This window comes from Cupressus sempervirens, chromosome 11 (assembly GCF_028749045.1).
Source record: "Cupressus sempervirens isolate cs-2001-9-10 chromosome 11, ASM2874904v1, whole genome shotgun sequence".
In the NCBI taxonomy this organism is placed as follows: domain Eukaryota; kingdom Viridiplantae; phylum Streptophyta; class Pinopsida; order Cupressales; family Cupressaceae; genus Cupressus; species Cupressus sempervirens.
In genome coordinates this window covers 731,129,428-731,151,965 of record NC_143128.1, presented here as the reverse complement: position 1 = coordinate 731,151,965, position 22,538 = coordinate 731,129,428, and the positions used below count along the sequence as shown (strand labels likewise).

Genomic DNA, 22,538 nt, shown 5'->3' with positions numbered 1-22,538 from the left:
AAGGAAGCACATCATAAAGATGAATAAATAGTATCAGGCTAAGGCAGATTTGAAAATGAGATATAAGAAATTTTAGATTGGAGATGAAGTCATGGTTCATTTGAGAAATGAATGTTTTCCAGTGGGTACATATAATAAGATTAAGATGAAAAAGTTTGGATCATGCAAGATAGTGAAAAGGCATGATTCTAAAAATGCATATGAAGTGGAGTTGCCTACTGAATTGAATATTTTACCAGTATTTAATATTTTAGATTTGATAGAGTATTATGAAGGAGGTGACAGAGATGAAATTGCAGAAGCGTAGTGGAGTATTCCAAAAACTAGTTTAGCTACATAGGAGATTGAGGAGATACTAGACAGTCATATTGGAAAAAGTACAGCAACAGAACTTATGAGGAATATCTGGTCAAATGGAAAGGAAGGCCAGTTGAGGATTCATCATGGCTAGCAAAGGAGTTAACTATCTTGGTTTTCCTCTGAACATCTGAGATGTAACAGGGTCACTTCTCAAATTACCCCAAGTGTTTGATGTAGGAGCATCTCGCGTGTAAGGGCAATCTTGTGTCACCCAAAAATATTTTATATTTAGTATTTTCTATTTTAATAAGGGCTAGTAGACAGGGTGGTTACTATTTATGGGAACTTGCTATTTTTAGTAAGTTTATCGTATGAGCTTGGAATGTTCTCATTTTCTACATGAAGGCTCATTTTAGATATATAAGCGTACCATAAAAATCTCATTGCTCCAGCTTAAGTATTAGAGAAGTTATTGCAGATTTTTGGTAGAACACTTTGCAAAAAAATCTTCAGGCTTACCGTTGGAGGCCTTAGAGTGCTCAAATGAGTTGAAAACTTGACAAAAAGGTACTACCGCCATTTCAAGCCTATAGATCAGGAGCTGGCATTTTCGAAAAGTGGTTATAATAGCCAATCGAAGCAACAGTTTGTGAGTTAATGACCTTCTAAAGTTAGGCTACCCAAAACTTCTAAAATAATTGTCAAAGATGTATTTGGCTAACTCGATATATTTTGCTAGAGTTTGTTAGCCCTAGGTATTAAGTTTGAGCATCTAGAACCTTCCCAAGCAACATAAAATTCCCTATTTAAGAAAGGCCCAAACATTGTCTAGGATAACTCTAGGTTATAGTTCATAGCTTGTCTTGCAAATTATTGTACTGAAGTTACCCATGTGGGTTAGCATATTATACTTATGAATGTTGTATTTTCGCATTTGCAATGCAAATAAGAAGTCCATATTTATTTCTCGCATTTGCTATTGTTTCTTTGTTTCTATTATAAGTTTATGGTATTAAGGGTAGCACCTTGCATCACTGTGACTCAACATCTTCAATCTGTCGCTCAACACCCACTTTCTATTGCTTGGCAATTTGTTGTACTATTATTTAATGTTCACCTTACATGCACAATCGGGATCAATGCTATAGAAGGTTCATTGAATAATAAATATAAGTGTAACTACATGAAGTAAAAATGGATAATCAACATAAATACATGTTGTAGGAAATTTCCAACAAGAAGAATGAAGAAATTTGAAGTTACCAGTTGCTATAGGAAGTGTACAATTTTACTAGTTTCTTATTTTGACTGTTGCAACACTTTGCATAAATGGTACAAATACATATGGATATTTGATAATGAAAACTCATGCTCAAATGAAAGGTATCTAATTTTTCTTTCATTTAAATCAATATTAAGGCATTTTCATGAAGAAATGAAAGAGTTATGCCCTTTTTAATAATAGTACCTTGCCCAGAAATTTTTAATGAGCTTGCAATCAACAATGAAAATTATGGTATGACCACACATGGATTCATATGACCCTATAAATTGGTGAGAACTTATATATTGATGTTAGGAACAAAAAATTTTATTTCCCAAAAAACATTTGCAAATGTTTATGGGGTCATATAATCCATTTTCTAAAAATTGTCCTATTAAAGTGAATGTTGAAGCATGTTTTTAAATGGCTAGATAATTGAATTGCAAATGCTCAAATTTCAAGAAATATTTATGCATTGATTATTATTTTAAACCATTAATAAAATGATGTTCTATAAATCATTTTATTTAAATGTTATCTTGAAATGCAAATTGAGGAAGTTGGTAGGATAAAATTTGCAAGTTTAGAAGGGGGCTTTTTTATTTTTGCATTTGCATTTAATGTAAACATTTAAATGGATGATATTCTTATAAATCATTATATTTTAATGTATTTTTGAAATGAGAAAATTGAGAGGATAACTTGATTTAATAATGATATATTTATGGGTAGGAGAATTCTCATAAGATGGAAAGTTAATTACACCTATCAGTTGATTAGAAGATGTCAAATTTTAGATTTCAGCATGATCTATGGAGATGTCAAATTTCACCTATTGGTTGATTTGAGGTAAATTATGGATATGATTCCATTTTGAGTATAGGATGAATTATGGGTTTCAAACCAATTTATACTACATGCTTGAGTATTATTTCAACTAGTTCTTGCATGCTATATCATTGCAAGAGGCCTTGTTTTTCCTTGCAATGATAGTCTTGTTTGTAGCTCATGTCTCATATCATGATGTAGTTGTTGAGCCTTTTCTCCTTTTGAAATAATATAGAAGTGATCGTCTTTTATCCTATTATTAACTTGTCAGTGTCTCTTAAGCATTTTTAGCTTTAAGTTAGTGTGTTTTCATAAAATCTTGGCTTAAGTTAAGTGTTTGAGAGGAATTTGAGAGGTAGTTTGGAGAAGAGTAAATGTAATTTGTATGCAATCTAAGTTCAAAATTTGTGAACAAGTTTCCTTCTTTCAAAGCTTGCACCTTGTTACATTCATGCACTTAATGTTAATAGGATATTTCTATAATCAAACTATTATTGTCATTTCAAGTTGTGAGTTTCGTTCAAGGTTGCATTACTCCATAGTTTTGGTGAATCTCCTTCATTTATAGTTAAAGTTATTTTATCTTTACTCTCTCTCCCATTTTCCTACAAAGTTAAAATCAGTTTCAAGAGGTGATTAAGGGGAAGTCATCCCTTTGTACTGGAGCTTGATCCTTAACACAGCATACTCATAGGTCAAGGATCATCTCGTGTTTCATTGGATTGTTGTAAAGTTAAACTTCATCACAAGAGTGCAATCTAGGTGACAATGTGTACTACAATATTTCTTGTTTGTTGAGAGATTGTAGCTTGATTTTCTTGTTCATTAGGAGTTCTTGGAGCATCATCATCCACATAGATGAATGTATTGTAGTCTTTAGGTTCTTCTTTGCATACAATGCTACTTATTTCTATAAATTCATCAATTATCATATTTTCACTTTCCACTACTTTGTTAGGACTAGAGTTCAAACACTTGTAAGCTTTACTCTTGGTGGAATATCCTATAAATATACCTTCTTCACTCTTTGCATCAATTTTTCTATTCCTATTATCTTTAATTATATAACATCTACTTCCAAAGATTTTGAAAGATTTCACATTAGAAGAATATCCATACTATAGTTCAAAAGGTGTAGCATTATTACCTTTCTTGACTTGTACTCTATTTAGGGTATATAACATTTCATGCAGCGTGCAAACAATAGCAAAAATGACTAAAAAATTGAGTTTCTTACTTTGCAACTTCTTCCAATAAGTATATTAATGCCCTCCATACCTCAAAAATGAGGTATATATATCTCCTATGTATATTTTAATGGTTAGAACCAATATTTTAATAGTTATAACCCTTTTCCCACTATGTTGCAAATTTGAACAACTTTTACAACTTTCAACAATGCAACTTTGTACAAAAAGTGCAATTTTTACATTTTTCACTTGATTCCACTTCTAGGACTTGGAAAAGGTTCCAACATGCCTAAAACCAACTAAAAACAACTCAGTCCTATGATTTCTTGACCAAAAACATTAAAAATCCTGAATTTTCCTAATGGGCAATTTTTGCTTATAAATTGCATAAAGTGCCTTAAGCATACAAAATGGTGTCTTTCTTTGACAACCATGGACTTGTCATCCAACGGTTGTTTATTCTAGCCTAAGTAGGTAAAAAAAACATGAAAAATCAAAATATAAACCAAGTTGCAAGCACCTATCGTCTTATTAGTTTTAAATTTGGTATGACACCTAAATTGGAGGTTGATGCTTTTTCCTATTAGTATGATGACAACTCTACCATGGTTTCCTATCATTCCATTAAATTATAGGAAGTCTCTTGATGTATTTGAAGAGACCCTTTGATACATTTGTATGTCTCTATGAACTTTTTAAAAACCACTAGATTGGGATAGTATCTAAGATCATGGAGGGAACATTATGTCTACTAATCATATTTATCATTATGATGGTGTATATTAGCATGTATATCTTAAAACTATTGTGTATTTTAGACTTGATGATCCCCTTGGTTGTATCAATTGTGTCATATAAATAATCCACACCATTTTTCTCACCAACTAGTCTCAAAACTCTAATTAGAGACTTCTACGTTTGTGCAATTCTTGCTCATATCAATAAAGATCTCACGAATTATATAAATATACCTCAAATGATTAGAAAACTTATCTCAACTTGCTCTATTAAAAAAATTCATTGTTGCTTAGTGTTTTTTTGGATTTGGCCTTGTAATAAGTTCCACTCTATACTCTAAAGATAAGTGTGAACCAAGTTCAGTAAGAGGTGTGAACAAAACAATGTTTATGTCTCCTTTGTTAGGTCTATTTGATATACAAGAATACAAATGAATTTGGAAAAGGTAGGACTTGACCAAATGACCGTAAGGACTATTAAAACCTTCTAAGGATCACAAAAATCCTATTTGCATTGAAAACCCACCAAATTTGCTTATTTTTGACCCATTGGTACAATTTGGCACTCTGGCTTATAATGGCAGCTAGAGCCTGATTGACCTTACATTTTGGTCTTATTACAATATTCTTATTAATGTTCCAAATCCAAAACTAGGACCGCTATCCATTTGCCTTGGTGCATTGCACTGGTTTCCTTCAAGCAAAATGATGTAACCATCCCCTTTTTGTTCTAACTATGACTTGGGGATGGATTATTAACATGTATCATATGTAATTATGCATACTAATGTAGGGAAAAATTAGAGAATGTAGTGATTGGTGCATAATCTACAACCTTAATCCACCAAAACCTTCTTAAGTGCCTAGTAGCACCCAACCCACTGCAAGATGCCAAACAAGGTTTCCAACCTTTACCCAATGCTAACCTCTATCTCTTCAAGTGGACTCCACTTCTCCAAGGTCTCACCCTCTCCCTAGGGTTCTTAGCAAACTTGGGCCAAAATAAGGCTTTAAGGACACTAACCTCAACTAGGCCAAAAAGGGAAAATTAGGAAAAATTCTTTCAGGGGTTCACACAAAGACTTTTTTTGTCATACTTAGTCCTATCCCATTGGAATTCATCCACTTTTAGGGTTCTCACACCACCAATAGACCTATTTCCCAAATCTATGCCTAGAAATCCTAGTAGGTTTGTTTTTAGTTTTCAAAAATTAACTCCCAAACTCCCCAAACAATGCAGAAAAAAAAAAAACCTTTTTAGATACCCTTTTCTAGACTCTTGGAGATTCTAAAAACTCATGGGCTGATCCTACTCCAGCATACCCAAACACCAACTAGGTTCATAGTCCTAATAGGCCTAATTAGGTTGGCTTTCCAAGGCAAGTGTCAAGAGATGGGGTCATAGAATCAGAATAACCACTTGGAACTCTTCCTCACCATGACAAAAATCCACTCCACCCTTCACCTAGGTCATTACAGCAAGTTTGAGAGTTTTACACCAATTTCTCTTCAAAACTAGGCTAAACACATGATGATGTTCAGCATAGGGCCTATAAGCAAAAATAGTAAACCAAATTTTTCACCCCTAAAACTCTACCATATGTAAGAATAAACCCCTAAATTTCTTCACACCAAATGGCATCAAGATCCCACTATTGGATTGCAAGTTAGAGGGCCATAAGTGCAATCTAGTCAATTTACAGGCTTACCCAGGCAACCCTCAGTAAAATGGCAATATCTTACACAAACGAATTGATCAAAACCTCAAACCAAATGAAAATGAAAAATAATTCAAATTCCTATCCAACCATATCAAATTTTCACATGTGACAATCCATACACATCTGTACAACAACGAAACACAAAAAAAAAATGGCAAAAAATTAGGTTTTTATTGCTTCAAAAGACATCAAATCCGTACAACCATCACCCACTGAGGCCTATATGGTCATATAATGTGTGTGTGTGTGTGCGCGCTTCCATTCTAATGGTTATAAACACATTTCAAATGGTGGTTGTAATGTACAGTTGGTTTTTCAACAAAATTGCAAAGTTGTCAGCATTTTTGTAATTTTGCTTTAACAACTTTTGCAATTTTTTGCAATTTTTGACATCTTAACTCCTAGACACCTAAAACTTAACCCAATAACCCTAAGGACATCAAATCCGTACAACAATCACCCACTGAGGCCTATATGGTCATATAATGTGTGTGTGTGTGTGTGTGTGTGTGTGCTTCCATTCCAATGGTTATAAACACATTTCAAATGGTGGTTGTAATGTACAATTGGTTTTTCAACAAAATTGCAAAGTTGTCAGCATTTTTGTAATTTTGCTTTAACAACTTTTGCAATTTTTTGCAATTTTTGACATCTTAACTCCTAGACACCTAAAACTTAACCCAATAACCCTAAGGACCTTTATAACCTTCTAAGAAACATAAAAATTCTTTTTTCCTTGAAAAATCACCTATATTGCTCATTTTTGACCCCTTGGTTGAATTTGACACTCTGGCTTATAATGGCACCTAGAGTCCAATTGACCTTACATCTTTGGTCTTATTACATCATTTTACAACCTTGTTCCTAATTTTCAACTAGGATGAAACCTATCTATTTTCATTGGTGCCCTGCACCAATGATCATCCAACTAGACAAGTTTGGAGTGCTTAGGTGCATGACAACGCATTAAATTTGATGCCATAGGCATAGCAGCGGGAGATCTACCTAAAGGAGGCCATGATTTTATGTAAAATAGTCAAATTAATCATCATAAACATGGTTTAGGATCAACTAATTTCTTGGTCAGACTTTAAGAGGCCCTAGTTTTTAGCCTTGTTTGGTGAGGGTTTCAAAAAAATCACATATAGAGAGTTGATGGGTTCAATTAAATTGAACAATCCTCACTTTAAGGTCATATTAAGATACTTTACCAAGTTTTATGTTTGGGGGATAATTATTCCATATAGTTTCTTTATAAATGGAGGGGTTTTTATGCCTAAAAAGTGGCCCATACTTTAACAATAGAGACTTGGTCCAAAACAACCATAACTCATCTTTTGATATGTTATAGAGAAGCAAAATTGGTATCCTAATCTTTAATTTATTTTCTTGATGTTATGGAAAAATGTGGAGAAAAATGCAAGAGGTCAGCATTTGAGGGCTAATTGGGGCTTGTAGGCCTAGTAGGTTGGGATGATTAGTTTACCTTAGAGATAGGCTCTTGGTATTTAGTAAACTGGTTATTTGAGGTGTATTAGGGTATTCAAAACCATTATATTACTAAGAAGTCTTTGGATAAGTCATTTACCTAATTTGAGAAACTTAAGCCTTAAGGTTGCATTTGGAAACCTATATAATTCAAACTTCTACTACATGCAAAATACTTTCTAATACTTCCAACTTGTTAAATGGGATATCCCTTAGCAATTCCATGCTAGGGACCATTCCCTAAGCTAGAGACTTATCCCTTAAGTTTCCCATTGCCCTATGGTAAGGTATGCCTTGACTTTTAGGCCAATTAGTGACTCTTCCAAATACATTGTGACTTCCTACACCCTAGCTATCACACCTAGGTCTAATGACCCTTATTGATGAAGAGCACATAGCCTGCTTTTGTCACTTGGTTCTTAAACCTCTAAGGGTACCCAAACCCACTTCAGGATGATGTCTTAGTTACCAACCTTTTTCAAATGATGAGCTTTACTTATCCAAGTAGAATCCACTCTCCTAAGGTCCTTCCCTTTTTCTAGGGCTCTTGGCAAACTTGGATCAAAATATGGCTTTAGGAACACTTGCCCTCAACTAGGCCAATTAAGGCAAAACAAGAAAAAATGTTTCAATACTTCAAACTTAGACTTGATTCAGCATTTCTAGGACTAAACCACTAGGATTCATGCACTTTCAAGGCCCCAACACCTTCAAAGGATCAATATCCCTAACTTAGGCCTAGAAATCCTAGTAGGTCAAAATTTAGTTTTCCTTGGAAAACTTCAAAACTTTCCAAAGGACAAGGCCAACTTATCACCTTTTCAAATACCTTTTACCTATTTCTTAAAGACTCAATTATCTTTAGATTAAAATATTGCACAAATGTAAAAAATTGTTAGATTTTTAAGATACATATCAACTTTAAAACAACATATAAAATGGCACTAGCTTTTTATGCAGAATTACCCATCTCAAATGAAAACAACAAATAAGTTCTACCCAAAAAATAAACACATGAACTATCTAACAAATTATTACATAAAATATACTACTTAGATGAAACCATGAATGATGATAATGTACCTAGATTGACATGCACGTCATCATCAACTTTAACATAGAAATTAGTATCCCATTTAGTGAGTGTTGTAGAGAAGTAGATCTTGGTCTTTGCTGAGATTTGATGGTAGCCTTCAACATGTTTGAGTCTAAGGAAGTCATTATGCTCTGCATATTCTTCTTCAATTGCACGATCCAAAATGCCACCTGATCTAGCACTATGCCCAATCACAAACCTTATCACTATCCCCTTCTCCTCCTCCAACTTCTTCAACTTTTCCCCTACCATTCTCATTTCCCATTTCCCATTTTATTTTGTGGGCTTCAAATAAGACATAATAATATTCAAATTAAAAAACTTACAATTGTTACAAGTTTTTTAATTGAGTATAGTTGTTGCCCTTGTGGCATCCAAGTGTGTCGGACAAAATAACATCATTTTCTACTACTAAAAGCAGTGTTGATTCCCACCACAACAAATGCTTTTTTGGTAGAATATTTATTTGCTTTCTCCACTCCATTCATCTTCATTCCATTCATAACTCTTGATGCTCCTAATTCCATTTCCAGTGAAGATATTGTTTTTCTTAATTACCTGCATCACTCATGCCCCTTTATATTCTTCAAATGAATCTTAAAACTATCCATTACAATACCACTTATCCTAATAGATTTAGATAATTTAAAATTCTCATACATTTATATATATCTTAGATGATAACACATCAAAATTCAATCTAGCATTATAAGATGGGTTTTATAAGTTTATGATTTGAAAATAAATTTGTTTTGGAGTTTATCTGAAATAATTACAGATGACAAAACAAATAAAAGATCAAAGAATGTTATTCATAATATCATTATTGGTAACAATGTTCCAAATGCAAAGAATTATCTATTTTAGCTTCTAGCAATGACCAAGTGGCTTATTGAATGGCTTGATGAGTCTTGGAAACTTCTCCCATTATATCCTTGCTTTCATGAGTTTCAAGTTTCTAGTTACATGCACACAATCATGACTTTACATCACAAACCATTCTCATTCTAGCAATTTTCATGTTCTTTCATTACATTTTGATCTAAACAACAAATTCTAAACTTTCACTTATTCAAATGACTAATATGAAAATGGGTCCTATTAAAGAATCTAATATAAATTCAAATAATGTATCTAGATTCTAAACAAATCAAAACATAAAATTTGTGATTTAAACTTATCTTATCACTTACACATAATAACAATACCCACCTTTTCATATGGATAGTCTTGGGGGAGAGGTTGCAATAGTGTATTTGGATCCAATTGATCACTCTTTCTCTCTCTTCTCTCCGTATTCAATCTAATGAACCAACTGAATCTTCTCTACATTTTAATGTCTTAAGTATTGCCTCGTGGTCTAACTCACGAACTTTCCAAAGAATCTTATTATGTGGTTTTCCACCATATTTTATCAAGTGGACATTTGATGCAACAACAAGGTTCAAATATTGAAGAATCTTCCTCTTTGTTTGCCAATCCTCGAATAACCACAAGTTAGGGTTCTTCATAGAATATCATCTAAGCCAAGTGTCGATTACAACCACCACACTAATATGGTACTCTAAACCTTCACCATCTATAACTGAGTGATCTAATTTTTGTTTGGCTTGGACACAATGACACAAATAATAATTTGTCCCTTCTTCATTGTCTTCAGGTGCAATAACAGCAAAAACATGGCCTATAGTGACAAATGTACAAAATGTGGTCATTAATTTAGAAAATACTTAGGTAAAAGTTATAAAGTTACATAATGAAATTACAAAGTTATATATATATATATATATTACCAAGTTGCACTAGATCAAAAAAGTGGTCAAAGTCAATAGATGAATCCATCTCTACCATTTCTAGTGCTTGTGGGGGATAATAGGTGTCAATTGGGTCCAAAACTCGTATATCCCATTTGTCCACCCATTCAATTAATTCATAGTCATCCCAATTTTTCTTTGTACATGATGACAATAGCATGCCATTTTTCATGTGTGGATACTCTGTGAACCTACATCAGAGCTTCTAAAAGAGTGCAACGCATTGGATCCTATTAGTGTGCAACAATCCTCATATGGTGCAATGTTAGTATTATCTATCAACCAAAAAAATTTATAAACCATAGACACACCTTCCTTACCTAGACCCATTGTAGCATTACACCACTAGATGATGGATTTTGTATTTATCAATATTGCTCCATCTTTGTACTTTAGTTCTTTATGAGCTAAGGCTCTTTTGATGCATGTGCCTGCACCATTGTGCTCTCCCTTTCCATGACCAACCTCTATGAAATTCCACATATATTGAATTCTACACAACCTGTGCATAGTGCTCAACCAATAGAACATCATGCATTCTTGAATTGAAATGTGCAATTGTCTAACCAAATAATATGGTGATGATATGTTATGCCCCTGTTAGCCAAATCTCCATAGAATAGTTGAAAACAACCATGTACAAACTCTGTAGAATGTGATCGATCATTGCTAATGTAAAAATGGTACTCCCTCAAAATCTTCCTGTCATCCTCTATACTTGTAGGTGAATGCATGAATGTTATGTGAACAAATATGGAGACCTATTGAGAAGTATAATACTTTGCTTGCACATCATTTTGTGGTTGTAGTGTGTAGTTCTCTATGAAGTCTACAACTAAAAAAATGGCATCCAGTAGAAACATATCCTTACATAACTTGAATTGCAAATCCAGCCATTGAGCTCTATGTGTATGTCTTGCATACTCATAAATAATATTTTCACAAAAATCTTCATGAACTCATACACTGGAATCTTTTCAATGACTAAATCACATCTTTTACCCCGTTTCCCATCTTTTAGAGCATATGTCAGTGTCTTAAATTTTTTGTAATCTACTATTTCATTTCCAATTGCATGTGTACTATCCATATATTCACAAGTTGATAAAAGTTGTTAAAAACCACAAAATAAGCTTGTACCATCCAAGCATGATGCCTTGTAAAATTGTTGGTTATCCCCTATTTCACATAAAATGTTGGATATGAATTCCCTTGAAGATCTCGGTGGCTCATTTATGTGACAATCCTATAAAAAAAACTTAGAATACAAAAATACACATATATACCTAAAAACATCAAAATGGTTAGAAAATTCAATATGTATCCTACAACAACAATTTGTGTGTGTGTGTGATTTATCTTCACATAAAAAGGTTTACCCATCTCAAAAAATCTTTGACTTATTCGAATTTGAGGATACATACCAATAAATTTTGCAAAAAATTGTGTTTGAGTTGAGTCCAAAAAATGTTTCACATGTGGGTCGCGATTTTCGCTACCAATCCTCCTTCTTACAACATCTCTTTGATTAGGAAAAACAAGTGTGTTATTTTTTCAAAAAATTTCGATCAATGATTTCAAAGCTTCACTAATTTTTTTATCCTTTTGTGGTAGACTATTGCTCAATGTCCATAACTCATTTTTTGTTAGATCTTTCAATCTCTCATGCCTTAGCATGGCTCTCCTTAGAGTACCTCTACCAATTTTCAATGTTTTTCTTGTCTTTCTCATTAGTCAAGCTTTCTTCATTTGGGTACTTATTATTGTCAATGTACGTACTCGTCTTGTGATATTACTATCTTTGGTGTGATTTAGAACCCACTTTGTCATAAGCACTCATTAGATTCTTTACAATGCTTTTTTCATTTGAATCGTCCATCATTCTTAGCCCAAGAATCTTCATGATAGGCCTAAGTTTTGAATTCTTCATCATTTCAACAAATAGTTGGCATTGACTTGTAATATTTAATTTTTCAAAGAATAATCTCCACATACAATTAAATTTTATTTGACAAGTACGCTTGCTAATCTTGTCAAGCATTGATTTCAAAATGTTAGTATCAATATCAATCAAATATTTTGGTCTTTTAAAATGAATTCTAGAGGATGTTATAATCTCTTCCATTCCCTCAAAATTTTGAACATCAACATAAGGTTGAATGTTTTGCATACCTTGAATGAAAGATGATGTGCCTTGGCAATAAGATACAAAAGATGGAATATCACCTACTTGATATGTTGATGTTGTGCCTTCAACATAACATGATAGAGTGTGTACATTGTTAGATGTAGAAATTAGCATCTCTTCAACATGAGATGACGATATGAACCGAACATTGGAAGATGGCATAGCTTCACAATTCAATGTCTTCTTAAGCATAAGAGTCTCATTCATTCTCTATCTTTCCAATTATTCTTCTTTGTTTCTTTGTATCGATGGTTCTTGTTCCTCTTCAAAAGTCAATTCTTCATTATTGCTTTGCAATTTTCTTTGTTCATGTAGTTATTTTAGTTTATCTCTTTTAATTGCCAAATCTCTCTCCCTCTCTTCATTTGTTTGAGTTTTTGGTTTCTTCCTTGGCATGATAATGATTTCTACATGTCAAATTATTGAAACATCTGAATTACTTACAATTTGTAAATTACAAATCATTCAAATACATATAAAAATTACAATTATTTCAATGAATACAGAATATATATCAAACAACTTGCCAATTTGTAACCATTTCCAAATAACAATTCATTCAAACATACAAATTTCAATGAATTCACTATATATTAAACAACATGTCAAATTATAATCAAATTTGTCTCTATATATCAACAAACAATACTTAAAAAGGACTGCACTAACCTTTTCTATAGAAAGAATATTCAAAAGCCTTCAAATAGTGTATCCAATGATTGAAATTGGTGTTTTCTAGCTTCAAAAAGTTTTCAAATAGTGTTTGCTAACTTCCAACAGTTTAAAACCCATATTTTTTGTCGGAATAACAAAATGCATAGTAGACAAAAAGCAAAATATGGATCAAAAGGGACCCAAACTTGCTTTGTGACCATTTTTTGGTGATTTCACATAGTGTGTACACACTATGTGAAAATACATCTCTCCCTGTCCCACCATCCCCCATCCCCTACTCTCTCTCTCCTCTCCCATCCCCTACTCTCTCTCACTCTCCCTCTCCTACTCCCTCTCCCATCGCCTACTCTCTCTCACTATCTCTCTCCCATTCCCTACTCTCTCACTCTCTATCCTCTCCCATACCCTACTCTCTCTTGCTCTCTCTCTCCTCTCCCATCCCTTACTCTATCTCTCTCACTCTCTCTCCTCTTCCATCCCCTACTCTCTCTCACTCTCCCTCTCCCACCACCTACTCTCTCTCTCTCACCCTCTCTCCTCTCCCATCCCCTATTCTCTTTATCTCACACACTCTCATCCCCCTCTCTCTCCCACCGCCTACTCTCTCTCACCCTCTCTCTGCTCCCATCCCCTACTCTCTCTTTCTCACACACTCCCAACCCCCTCTCTCTCTCCCACTACCTACTCTCCCTCTCTCCCCTCTCCCATCCCCTACTCTCTCTATCCCTTTTCTCTCTCCCCTCTCCCATCCCTTACTCTCTCTCTCTCTCCCTCTCCCACCACCTACTCTCTCTCTCCCATCCCCTACTCTCTCTCACCCTCTCTCATCTCCCATCCCCTACTCTCTCTCTCTCACTCCCATCCCCCCTCTCCTACTCCCTCTCCCATCCCCTACTCTCTCTTGTTCTCCCTCTCCTATAACCCACTCTCTCTCTCACTCTCTCTCAAGTCTCCCATCCCCTAGTCTCTCACTCTCTCTCTCTCCTCTCTGATCCCCTACTCTCTCTCGCTCTCCATCTCCTACTCCCTCTCCCACTGCCTACTCTCTCTCTCTCTCTCTCTCTCTCTCTCTCTCTCTCTCTCTCTCTCTCTCTCTCTCTCTCTCCCATCCCCTACTCTCTCTCTCTCACTCACACACTCTCATCCTCCTCTCTCTCTCTTGCTCTCCCTCTCCCACTCCCTCTCCCACCACCTATACTCTCTCCCATCCACTACTCTCACTCTCTTTGTCCCATCCCATTCTCTCTATCTACCACCCCCTACTCTCTCACACTCTCGCCCATCCCCTACTCTTTGCCTCTTATACACAGTCCCATCCCCCCTCTCACTCTCCCTCTCCTACTCCCTCTCCCGCCACCTACTCTCTCTCCCCCATTTGCTACTCTCTCTCTCAATCTACTCTCTCTCTCCCCTCTCCCATCCCCTACTCTCTTTCTTTCACAGACACACACTCCCATCCCCCCTCTCCCTCCTCTCCCATCCCCTACTCTCACTCTCTCTCTCCCATCTTGTTCTCTCTCTGCCACCCCCTACTCTCTCTCTCACACTCTCTCCCATCCCCTACTCTCTCTCTTACACACACTTCCATTCATCCTTCTCTCTCCCTCTCCCACTCCCTCTCCCACCACCTACTCTCTCTCTCTCATCTACTACTCTCTCCCCTCTCCCATCCCCTACTCTCTCTCTTTCACAAACACACACTCCCATCCCCCTCTCTCTCTCCTCTCCCACTCCCTCTCCCACTACCTACTATATACTCTCTCACTCTCTATCCCTCTCTACTCTCTCTCTCCCATCCCATACTCTCACTCTCTCTCCCATCCCCTACTCTCTCTCACACTCTCTCCCATCCCCTACTCTCACTCTCTCTCTCCCATCCCATACTCCCTCTTTGCCACCCCCTACTCTCTCTCACATTCTCTCCCACCCCCTACTCTCTCTCTTACACACATTCTCATTCCCCCTCTCTCTCCCTCTCCCACTCCCTCTCCCACCGCCTACTCTCTCTCCCCCATCCCCTACTCTCTCTCTTTCACACACCCACACACTCCCATCCCCCCTCTCTCTCTCCTCTCCCATCCCCTACTCTCTAGATCTCTCACACACACTCCTATCCCCCCTCTCTATCTCCCTCTCCCACTTCCTCTCCCATCGCCTACTATCTCTCTCTCACTCTCTCCCTCTCTACTCTCTCTCTCTCCCATGCCCTACTCTCACTCTCTCTCTCTCCCCCATCCCCTACTGTCTCTACCACCGCTACTCTCTCTCACACTCTTACACTCTCTCCCATCCCCTACTCTCTCTCTCTTACACACACTCTCATCCCCCCTCTCTCCCTCTCCCACTGCCTACTAGCTCTCCAATTCCCTACTCTCTCTATCTCTCTCTCCCCTCTCTCTTCCCCTACTCTCTCTCTTTCACACACACACACACACACCCATTCCCCCTCTCTCTCCTCTCCCATCCCCTACTCTGTCCCTGATTCACTCTCCCTCTCCCACTGCCTACTCTCTCTCTCACTCTCACTCTCACTCTCACTCTCACTCTCTCCCTCTCTACTCTCTCTACCAGCCCCTGCTCTCTCTTATATTTTCACTCTCTCCCATCTCCTACTCTCTCTCTCTCTTACAAACATTTCCATACTCCCTCTCTCTCTCCCTCTCCCACTCTCTCTTCCACCACCTACTCTCTCTTTCCCATCCCCTACTCTCTCGGGCTACTCTCTCACTCCCCCCTCTCCCTTCCCCTACTCTCTCTCTTTCACACACATGCACTCTCATCCTCCTCCCTCTCTCACTCTCCCTCTCCCACTCTGTCCCCCACTACCTACTCTCTCTCTCCCCCATCCCCTACTCTCAATCTCTCTCCCTCATCCTGTACTCTCTCTGCCACCCCTACTCTCTCACACTTCCTCTCTCTTCCATCCCCTACTCTCTCTCTCTCTGACACACATTCCCATTCCCCCCTCTCTCTCCCTCTCCCACTCCCTCTCCTACCACCTACTCTCTCTCTCCCATCCCCTACTCTCTCTCTCCTCTCTCCTATCCCCTACTCTCTAGATCTCTCACATACACTCACATCTCCCCCTCTCTCTCCCTCTCCCACCACCTACTAACTCTCTCTCTCACTCTCTCCCTCTCTACTCTCTCTACCCCATCCCCTACTCTCTCTCCCCTCTCCCATCCCCTACTTTCTCTCTCTACCACCCCTACTCTCTCTTACACTCTCACACTCTCTCCCATGCCCTACTCTCTCACACACACACTCCCATACTCCTCTCTCTCTCTCTCTCTCTCTCTCTCTCTCTCTCTCTCCCATCCCCTACTCTCAATCTCTCTCTCCCATCCCATACTCTCTCTACCACCCTTACTCTCTCTCACTTCCTCTCTTTCTCATCCCCTACTCTCTTTCTCCCCTCTCCAATCCCCTACTCTCTCTCTCTCTCTCTCTCTCTCTCTCTCTCTCTCTCACACACACACACACACACACACCCATCCCCCCTCTCTCTCTCACTTTTTCTCTGCCTCTTTTCTTCCCACTCCATGCACTATTTAGGTCTCAATAGTGTGTGTGCACTAAAGTGTGCATGTGCTATTAAGACCCAAATTTAAAAAGCTTTAAATAGCATGTGTGTGCTATAGCACGCACATGCTATATGGTATATGTGCTATTCAAACCTTTGCATTCTACCAAGCCTAAGGCTTGGTTTCGCCTTAGGGATCCAACCCAAAGGTTTGGAGTCTATAAATAGGTTTGAGATGTGTTTTGCTGCAAACATACAAAAAATGATTGATTTTTCTTGTGTTCTCTCCATCAAGATTTATCATGGTTGAGCATCAATAAGATCAGGTTACATGACATTGTAGGTCTTTGTGTTAGCTATATAACCATATAATTTATTTTTTTATTTGAACTATTTCAAGTCTTTCATCTATAATTTCTTTTGAATGTATGTCCATTTCTTGTCAAAAACCAACATGTACTAATTGGGCTGTAGATTTTAGCTCGTTCATCAAATTTTGCAACTTAGAGTTTTAGAAACTAGACTCCATTCTACACACTTTGAAAAAAAGAAGTTTTGATTTTACATTAGTTTTCAATCATTTTTAGGGGGAGCACACAGATATTTCACATTTTTAGGATGTGTCTAGTTAAAAGATTCATTAAAAAAATACACATTATAAAATTACCCAAAAAATCTAAGATAAACTACATAGTGTTAACTTTCTTTTGACCAAAGTGATTAAAGAATTTCAAAAAAAAGTTAAAATTTTAGGGGAGCCACACTTTGTACTGTGTTATATTTTTTTGGAATAAATAGTACCACTTTCTAAGGCCCCATTTTTTGAGGATCTAAAACTTAACCATTTTGGAAAAAACATTAGTAGTTTAGAAACTAGATTCAAAGGACTACTACTTTTGTTTTTGTCATATCTTAAAATTTTGAGTGTAACTATCTTCAAATTCTTGTTGAAGTCCAAAAATTGTTGATTTTAGAAAAAAGGTATCCACTTATACCACCCTTTTGGCACCACAACTTGGTGCACTTACCCATGCAAAAATAAAGCATATATCTATCATGTATTACTATTTGAGAGAGAAAGTACAAGAAAAGAAAGTGAGGCTTGAATAAGTGAAATCTAAAGAACAAATTGTACACATATTTACTAAGCCATTGCTTAGGATATTTTTCAATATCTAAGAGGTAAGTTAGGGCCCTTCCCCTATCTGATATTAACTAAGCAAATATGCATGTTGCATCAATTCATGGATGATTAGATATATCTTTGTGGAGTCAATACAAGAGTTCACTCTTTAGGAACTATTACTTGAAGATGCATAAGTGATTGTAATGGAACTGATGTAAAGAGTACAAGAAAGGTACAAGGTATGATGTAATAAGGGGGAGTAAAGTAACTAAGAAATGAGAAGAATGAAAATTGTTGTCAAAAGGGAAATACATGTATAAATGCCACTAAGAAGAGAAGTATACCCAAAGGGGGAGAATTGTGAAGATGAAGTTGTTAAAGATACAAACTAGGTGAACCTAATGCTGATATCTATTGTAGAGCAGTTGAATAAAGTCAGAGAGATGAAAATTTTTTTTGCTAGACCAATACATACATTTGATTATCTTATGAGTAATGTTTTTTAATGTAAAATTTAATGTTTTTATGTTTCCATCAATGCCAAAGGGGGAGATTGTTAGCCCCAATTGATAGTGTTGTTATTATATGTGAAAGAGTCATTTCAATTATTATGTTGTCATTGATGCCAAGCCGTAGTTGGTTAGACATTATGCTAATTCAGTAGAGTACTAGATAATTTGATTGATGAAGAGGATTCAAAGAAAGTATGATGATTGTACGGTTCCACAATAGATCAAGATAATCATACCATTATTTCTCTCTCAAGGGTGCTATATTCATTTTTGAGAACTATCTATTCCATCATGAAAAATATACTTGAATTGTCAACCCAGGGATGTAGGACTTGAAATGAATCAGCACAATATGTGCACTAAGTTCCTTAAAGAGTCTCAACACCTATCCTATAGGAAAGTAAAATGCATGAAAGAGATCTATACTGCTGATACAGAATAGTAAACACACTTAGACTAACAATAGATAACTGTAAAAACTTTAGAAAAGGAATTCTAAACTAGTTAACAATTCAAACATCCACTATGATCATTTTTCACAAGTGTTGCAAGAACTTTCATAGTAACAACGTTGCAGGACTAATACAGTAAATCTATCTTAAAATAGGGAAATGCAAGAAATGAATCTACTCTACCTAAATCAATTCCACCTCCCAAGTGGGACCCCTTGGTTGGCTTCAACTAACTAAGAACACAATAGGTATTCCAAAATCACTCTCTCATTAGAATTCTTCTTTGATTACATGACTGAATAATTCATGAAGAACAAAAAAGAGCAACTTCTAAATCTTAAACTAGTATTGTTTTATTAAGTTTTTTTTCTCCTTCAAGATGATCCCCTCTTCATTATATATAGAGGATTTGAAACTTATTACAAACATAACATAAAATTTGTGAACAAACATTGCCAAAAAAGAAGGTGGAATGTCAACTGTGACATTAAACATTAATTAAGCAATAGAATAATAGCTCGCAAGAAATATAGCAAGTTGGGTCTTCTTAGTTTTTCTAGAACAATTACTCTTCTTACAAATGTGGCTTATCATTTAGAACTTATCTACACTTCTTTTACCATGAATGGTCTTCATTACTTGCTCCTTTAATACAGTAATCACAACTCTTTTTGCTACTTCTCCATTTCTTGAAAATCAAAAACATTCAAAACATATGCACAACAACATTTCTACTCTTATTCAAATATTAGAACATAGCTTAAAATATTTGTACGAAATACTTATGTATAATATTAAGCAAGGTATGTTATATCCACTATCCATAAGTTTAATAGGTTCTAGATGTACCTAACATAAGTTCACAAGATATTTAAAACAAATGTGTTGGAAATGTTTTTCACAAGACCCAAAGAGTAAGTTCAAACTATATAAAAACTATATCAAATTTGAAATATTAATATACCTCATCATCTGCCCCCCACTATGTAAATGCTTGTCCTCAAGCATTATACTTCTTTGCCATGGCCCTGAAATCTCCCATTGTAGTCTTCCCCTATTTCCCACTTCTGAAGGTGTAGAAATATCCTTTGGTTTGTCTCCAATGCTCACCCAAGTGTTCTTCAACCAATGGGTCTAACTTGGTAGCATTATTTTCATACAGAGGCCAAAGAAGGGCAGGAGGTTGAAAAGTTAGTGGCATCCATAGCTCTTTTCAAATTTGTCTTCTCAGTTGCATATATTTAGCCACTCTATTAACTATTGCCTCAAAATTGATAGGGTTGTGTAGTTCGGGCTTTTTGAAAGGTTTTGGTAGTCAACTCCATCAATTTCTAAGCCTTGCAATTACTCTTTGCTATGTGAAATTTGGAAGTGTTTGGTATTCTTTGTAAACTTTTTCCCTTTCTTCAAACACTTTCTCTCTAATTTATGGTTTTGGTCTCCCAAGAGTTAATTTGAACCAATCTCTCAAAAGGTCATAAGGCTTATGAGTTTAGCCTGGAGTGGTAATGATTCAAACTTTTCAAGATCTCTATAAGTATCCAACTGCCTATCATAATTTGTTTCATTATGCATCTAGGACATTAAAGCTCTAAGGTGAACATCCCCTATATAAAGTAAAGGATTCCACTCTGTCTCATGTGGAATTATAAAATTATGCAAATAGAGCTCACACAACAAATTCTTTTGCCATGAAGGAAAATTCTGATTCACATTATAAAAATCTTGATCACATTTTTTAATTCACAATCAATATCTCTCATTTTCATCTTCAATTGAAATAACAGAAACTATTCCTTCAAACAAATAGCATACACCCTTAGGGGTGGTCTACAAGTCATTACCTAATCAACTAGCTTTAAAGCTTTATTCATCTATTATTTCTATTTTTCAAGTTGTTTCTTCAATGATTCAATTTCCTCATCTCTATCAAATATTGCCTTCTGCATTTGGTCTCTTTCTTGCCTCTACAAGGCCTTTTGAAAAGTAAAATGATTGTATAGACCAAAAAATATTGACTGAATTGTAGATGATGGAAATTCTTGAGCCTTAGATTTCATCTTTTGTTCTTTGGCAACTTGCTAGAAATATTGAGTGTACTAGGAAGATTTATAGGGTATAAGAGAACATTGGAATATTTAGGGACTGGTAGCATGGTAGGTTGATCATTGCTAGGGGTTTTTTCTAGAACAACAGTAGGGTTTGATTTAGACATTTCCTGATTCTCTTGTAGTATCTCATTAACAGGCTCATTTTCATGTGTTTCCACATTTTGGAGTTCTAATTGCATAGGAGAATCATCTAGGATATTTTCAAATACTGATTTTGTGTGAGATTTTGAAATTGGGGCATTTGGATTTTCAATAGAAACTGGGGATGCTCGACCTCACATACAAGGGCTTCTACACACAAGAATCTCTTTAGTTTTGACCATTTTGCATGTTCTCTTTGGTTTAGGCATGACTAGAGTAGATGCTACAATAATGGTTGATGTAGTATTAGACCTTTTTCTTTTTGTTACTTTAATAGAGGGGTTTTGGGCTTCCTTTTCAAGATTAGGGCTTTCTTTACCAATCTTACGCTTGTCCTTATTTGTAGAAGAACTCATTATAACACCCTCTAAAATAGGTTCAACAGGCTTATCAGGAGAGGGTTCTTTTTGTATTTCAACCAAATTTTGACTCGGCTCTGCAATTTCTTCATCATTTCCTAAATTTTGAGGAATAGGGTTGGCTTGTGGTTGTAAGGTTGTGAATTCAAAAAATTCTAACCATGATATAGGGGAAGAGTCCCTAAGAGATCTTTCAACTAGAAGTTTAATGAGGGCATGATGGGAAACATAATTTGTCTTTCCTTTTTGAGTTTCTTTAGCACTAATACACAACATGTTATAAAGGAAATTGGGGACATTAACTTGCATGTTATGTCTTATGCAACTGAGCAGTTTAAAATGATGAGCATGCAAGTTTGAAAACCTGCCTTCATAGGTCAAATACCTGATAATGTGGGTTGCCAATTCTGAATATGGAGCTGGAAGAGAAAGTCTTTTACACCCTTTCTTTGTAATGTCTAGTTGAGGGTTGCCTGGTGGAGTGAATTGTACCTGTGAGGACCTAGCATCATGATCATTTGGATAATGCTCCCCTACTATTGGTAATCATGTGACTTCTGCTATCTACTCCTCAGTAGCAATCACTCTTAGTCCCCATACTATGGCTACCCCTTCATCAAATGCAATCATAAACTCCATTGCCACTTCTTCATTGTACTCGATTAATTATAGAAATAGCCAAACCATCCACAAGCATGAAATTTACGAACTGCTTCAACGTCCATGAGTAAAATATTATGAATGATCAGCTCATACCTCTTTAACTATCCCCCGATCTCAAATGTCTAGCTTTGATTTCCTCTACTCTTACCACTTTGATAAGTTTTTCCACTTTTCACCTCTACAAATTCCCTCTTCTGAATTTCGAACTGATCTTTATGAAAATGTCATTACCACTTCTCTTAACAAGACTCCATTGTGTTTGGCATGTAAAATAATGACATGCATTAATTATGGACATCAAGGTTTAACTAAATGTGTTTTCATAATACTCTTAGTCCTTTCAATCATGC

The 22,538-nt window shown here is 36.1% G+C and overlaps 1 pseudogene; it reads right to left on the bottom strand.

Annotated features, from left to right (window-relative positions):
• Nucleotides 1–8,576: 8,576 nt before the first annotated feature.
• Nucleotides 8,577–22,164, bottom strand: LOC149531712 (putative beta-1,3-galactosyltransferase 8; annotated as a pseudogene).
• Nucleotides 22,165–22,538: the final 374 nt, after the last annotated feature.